We start from the raw sequence: 6,000 nt of genomic DNA, 5'->3' as shown, positions 1-6,000 counted from the left end.
TTTTTCCGTGCTACTTAAACAGGCTAGTAGAGCGCCTATAGAGGTCATGGTCAAATACAGGGTCAAAATAGGTGTATATATTTGAATTTTACAGATAAACTATGATACCATAGTCATCAAAGTCATTAACGATTTTCTCCCTCTCTCTCTCTCTCTCTTAAAGCGAGCTTTCATCTGGACCTGCCAGACATCCTCGGGCTGGGAAGCTGAGGGTGGACTGATCTTGGTAAGGTAGGTACGGTAGGGGAGGGGATAGGTTAGAGCGAGGGTTCGGTTGCAACCGATTTGAACCCCAGAGGGGTCCCCCGGAAGGAAGTTTAGGTTGTGGAAGGGGGAATAGGATGGGGAAAGGAAGGTATTAGGAGAAGGAATACAGAATAGGACAGATCTATTTGTCTTAGGTGTTTTATTTCGTGCTTGTAGTTTCTTATGTTTTGTGTTGGTTTATTGTTTCTGTGTCTCTCGGTTCCATTTAGATCGTCCTCCCCCCCTCCCCCCCTGATGTGGGAGGCAGGCGGGGGAACTCAGTCCACTAGACATTACTTAAAGTTAACGAGTGCATAATTTAGTATTGTCAGTTTTTCGGGCTCTCTTCCCGATGTCAGAGTTGCAATGTTAGTATTTCCACTGGTGCTGTGAGAGTCTAACTACTTTTGGTGCGAGAAGAGATCACCGGGGACAAGTGCTATACATTAAGAGTGCTCTTTTTTGTTGGTTTTTGTTGTTTTGTAAGTAAAGTGTCCCAGGTGAAAGTATCAGAAGTTTGACATTGGTCAACTGAAGATGACTACTTATATCCAATTCCTTATAAACTAATTCTTATTCTACTTACACTACAGACTTAAACTACTAAGCTTAATACTAGTTTATTAATATTAGTTTTCAAACTTAAATCTGGAGTTCAGGCACAACTTAATTCTACTTTCACTTAATTCTATTATTGTTTGGGACTTAGTAACTACGGTGATGATGATTATTTTTTTTTCTCCCCGGGGGAGGGTTGAAGATACCAGGTTATTACCACTGATATTTCACAGTCCGTCCTTTCCCGTTTTTTTTTTTTTTTTTTTTTTTTTTTTTTTTTTTTTTTCATAGGTTAATGGGTTAGTAATATCCAATGTTATTTGCAGGCTTACTACTACTAAGGGGATCTTCATTCATTCTCACTTTCATTTCTCAAGAATTCCTTTCACCTTCTTTCACACAATTACACCTATCAATAATTATGTACAAATATATACACGCGCTGCGCGCTTCCTGTCATCGTTGGGTAAAGGGTGGGGGAGCATTCAACCCCCCCTCCCTCTCACTCAGCTGAGTGGACGTCTGGGAATGGAGAGGGGTTATTTTTCATAATAAGGTCGCGCGTCCTCCGATTCTGGTAATATGTGATTAAGTCGATATTCTTGGTGTCGTCAGTCGGGGATACATTTTCAGAAAAAATTTTCTTAATGGAGTTCTCTTCTTCACGGTAATGGGAACTCATGAAGGCTTTGTAGTACAGCTTGATATTATCCTGGGGGCGGGGCTGCGGGCTCTCATTACTATACCATTTCTCCAGGGCTGTGCAGACTTCCTTGCTGATTAATTTATTTGAGTACCCCTTATTCACAAGTACTTGGGAGGCGCGGTCGAGTTCCTGGTGAGTGTCCTGCCAGGTCGAGCAGTGGGAAAGGGCCCTCCTGAAGAAGGCCCTGACGGTGGTGCTTATGAATCTGGCGCGGCACTCGCTGTCTTCATTGAGGCAAAGTCCTAAATTGGTTTTCTTTGTGTAGACTGAAGTACGGAGACCGTCTTCCGTCAACTTGCAGAAAGATGTCGTCAATATAACGTCCATATTCTGTGGGGTTGCTGCATCCTGGCGAAGACCCGTTCCTCCACGGTCTTCGCCAGGAAGTAGCAACCCCTCAGATTTGGACGTTATATTGACGAAATCTTTGTGCAAGTCGACGCCGAGGATGATGATGAAGCCCTCCGTCAAGCATTTCAGCAGTGTAGTGTGCTGAATTACACAGTCGAACACAGCTCTGATGATCAGCTCCCCTTCCTCGACCTTCTTGTAAGCAAGACGGAAGACTGTCTCCGTACTTCAATCTACACAAAGAAAACCAATTTAGGACTTTGCCTCAACGGAGACAGCAAGTGCCCCGCCAGATTCATAAGCACCACCGTCAGTGCCTTCGTCGGGAGGGCCCTCTCTCACTGCTCGACCTGGTAAGACACTCACCAGGAACTCGACCGCGCCTCCCAAGTACGTGAATAAGGGGTACTCAAATAAATTAATCAGCAAGGAAGTCAGCACCGTCCTGGAGAAATTGTACGGTAATGAGAGCCCGCAGCCCCGCCCCCAGGATAATATCAAGGTGTACTACAAAGCCTTCATGAGTTCCCATTACCGTGAAGAAGAGGACTCCATTAAGAAAATTATTTCTGAAAATGTATCCCCGACTGACGACTCCAAGAATATCGACTTAATTATATATTACCAGAATCGGAGGAAGCGCGACCTTATTATGAAAAATACCCCTCTCCACAGGTACGAAAACCCCTGAAGCAGACGCATGTAGTATCAGTCTGCCAATGCAACGGCGCCTACGTAGGTATGGCTACCATGCGACTGTCGAAGAGTCTCGTGCCACACCCAAGAGGGGGCTATCAAGAATCACGCCCGCAATAAACATCAGGAGGCCATCTCCCGGGATGTCATCATACAGAACACGAAAATCATCGGGAAGGCCCCTGATGCCCGTCGGTTGCGCCTCCTGTAGTCGATCCTCATCCAGCAAATAAAACCTACACTGAATACGACGCAGGAAGAATTTCTCCTCCCTACGAGTATGAGAAGACCTGTCACCAACAATGACACCAACGATCATGACAATTCTACGGAAGACAACGCCCCCGAATGAGGTACTCCTGCAGCCGGTGGAAATCAAATTAGCCTTGACGTCCCACAGCGTAATGCAACGCCCATTAACATTACAGCGCTGCTCAGGAGGTCCAGGTGGCTGCAGGATATGCTGCAATGCAACCATCGGCTCGAAGAAAGTGGCTTGAGACCTGGCTCAGTCAACCAATGAAAACAAAGACTCACCGCCACCAGCCAATTGGAGACAAGCATGGGGCAAACCCCCTGCTGTCAACCACAGATATAACGAGGACAGACACCGCACCAAGATCAGTCCAACCTCAGCTTCCCAGCCCGGGATGTATGGCAGCTCTAGATGAAAGCTCTATATATATCTATGTATATATATATATTTATTATATATATATATATAATATATATAATATAGTTATATTCTTAATATATATATATATATATATATATATATATACTCTATATATTATAGATAAATATTATTATATAATTATATATATATATATATAGGTATCTATATATATAAGATATATCTAATATATAATATTATATATATCTATATATTATATATTATATCTATGTATATAATCATATATATATATATCTATTATATATAATATTCTGATTATATACTATATATATATAATATCTATTGATATATTATATATATTCTATATATATCTATATATCACATTATGATATAATTATATATATATATTCTATAAGATATATCTATTATTATATCTATATATATCTATATAGAATAAAATAATATACCTAATATATATAATATATATATATATATATACTATATATATAGATATATAATATATATATATTATATATATATATAGAGAAGAGAGAGAGAGAGAGAGAGAGAGAGAGAGAGAGAGATAAGTATATATATATATATATAATATATATATATATATATATATATACATATATTTATAGATAGAGTGAGAGAGAGAGAGAGAGTGTGTGTGTGGGCGTCTAGTGTCATTATAGTAGTAATTGTATGTATTTTAAACACCGCATTTCGGTAATTAACCAAGAAGCTTTTGGCACACTTCCGGTAGGGTCTGAGAGCCGAGCTGGACTGCCAAAGGAGTGCGTCCTAAACTGAAGTAGTTCTCCAAGCTCATATTCCCTCCTCTTTCTTTTTCCTTCTTCTTCCTCTTGTTCTTCTTCTTCTTCTTCTTCTTCTTATTATTATTATTATTATTATCACTCTTATTATTATTATTATCATTATTATTATTATTATTCAGAAGGTGAACCTTATTCATAAGGAAAAAGGCCACAGGGTTCATTGACTTGAAATACAAACTTCCAAAGAATATGGTGTTCATCTGAAAGATAGATGAAAAGAGATGGCTTATTATAAAAAAGTTGAATAATTTTAGACGCGCTCTTTAATAAAAATGTGTAGAAAATAGTAAAAATCATATCCCGTATTACTTTTAATATAGATTCATAACACATTTAAATGCAATGTGCATAAAGGAATAAAAATAACTATTAATACAAACAATAAAAATTATGTCCCGAATGATTTTAAATATAAACACAAAACGTTAAAAAGTAAACATTTTGAGGTCGGAGTTTCTATGAAGTTACAAAACTTTGCCAAAATGTAATATTACAATTTAATATTAAATGTCAAATTATACAACATTCATTTTGAATGTGAGACGACTGTTGAATTTGATCATTCAAAAACGAAAAGAAAGGATCTTCAATTTCTTATAGCATATTCTAAGATAACCAGGGAACAATGACCTATAGAGAGAGAGAGAGAGAGAGAGAGAGAGAGAGATTTAAAAATGTCACAGGAAATGATCAGCATTCCTGGTCTAATTCCTCGGTCACAGAAATACAAAAGATAAAATCATAACTGCGGTCGATTTCGGTATGAAAATTAGCATAGGTTATTAACGCAAAATTTATGGAAAACTCAAACCCTTATGGGAATTGCATTTTGGTGCGTGCTTAATTAAACCTTTTTCTCTGCCTCTCTTTCTTTTATTTGAGGATTTCAATCCAGATTAATCCGAAATAATGCTATTAAAGAGAAAATCCACATCATTGGGTCTTTGATGTTTGGTAACTCCCTTGGGCCAGGAAGAATTCGGCTGTGTTGAGAACTGCATTCATGCGCGCTAATCTCATTCAGTCGTCAGTCAGTGCGTGAAGTATTCCAATGGATACACAGGACCTCTATGGCTGGTCTGTAAACTAACAAACTCTATCTCGTGCTTTCATCAAACGGTCATATAATCTCAAGAAAAACAATACAAGATTGCAAATCTCATCGTCATTTATGTCTGTGCCACTGACTTGTAAACAGAGAAACAATACGTTCATGTAATACTTGAGAATAAGAAGGATGTTCTATTTTTCTTTGTCTTTTCCCAATCGTATTTTGGAATAAGCAAATCCTGGAGGCTCTAACTGGAATCCAAGTTTGCATAATACATTAGGGGTGACCGTAGGGTTGAATTTATATAATGTACAAGATTATGCTTTGTGATATTATCCTGACCTTACCTTACAGACCTTACATCTTTTTCGGGTTGCCCCAGGTCCCTCAGTATGTGGCACCTCTAATGTCTACTAGAGAGTTGCTAGTGCATCTTCCGGTATATTTTGCATCTTCCAATCTTGGATGGTTTGGGATGTAGCTTAGATATTTGTCGAACTTATTCTTGAACACATCTACGCTCACTCTTGATATAATCCTCAGATGAGCTGGCAACGCATTGAATAGACACTGCATTGTCGATGCTGGTGCGTAGTGGATTAATGTCCTGTGTGCTTTCCTTATTTTTCCTGGTATAGTTTTGGGCACTATTAATCTACCTCTGCTTGCTCTTTCTGATATTTTTACCTCAATGATGTTTTCGGCAATTCCTTCTATCTCTTTCCATGCCTGAATTACCATGTAGCATTCATTTCTCCTTTCTAGACTATATAATTTTAAGGATTGTAGTCTTTCCCAGTAGTCAAGATCCTTAACTTCTTCTATTCTAGCTGTATAGGACCTTTGTACACTCTCTATTTGTGCAATATCTTTTTGATAGTGTGGGTACCATATCATATTGCAATATTCAAGTGGA

The sequence above is a fragment of the Macrobrachium nipponense genome, chromosome 1 (genome assembly GCF_015104395.2).
Source record: "Macrobrachium nipponense isolate FS-2020 chromosome 1, ASM1510439v2, whole genome shotgun sequence".
NCBI classification, from domain to species: Eukaryota; Metazoa; Arthropoda; class Malacostraca; order Decapoda; family Palaemonidae; genus Macrobrachium; species Macrobrachium nipponense.
The sequence above is the reverse complement of the archived record's forward strand: the minus strand, read 5'-3'. Positions refer to the sequence as shown.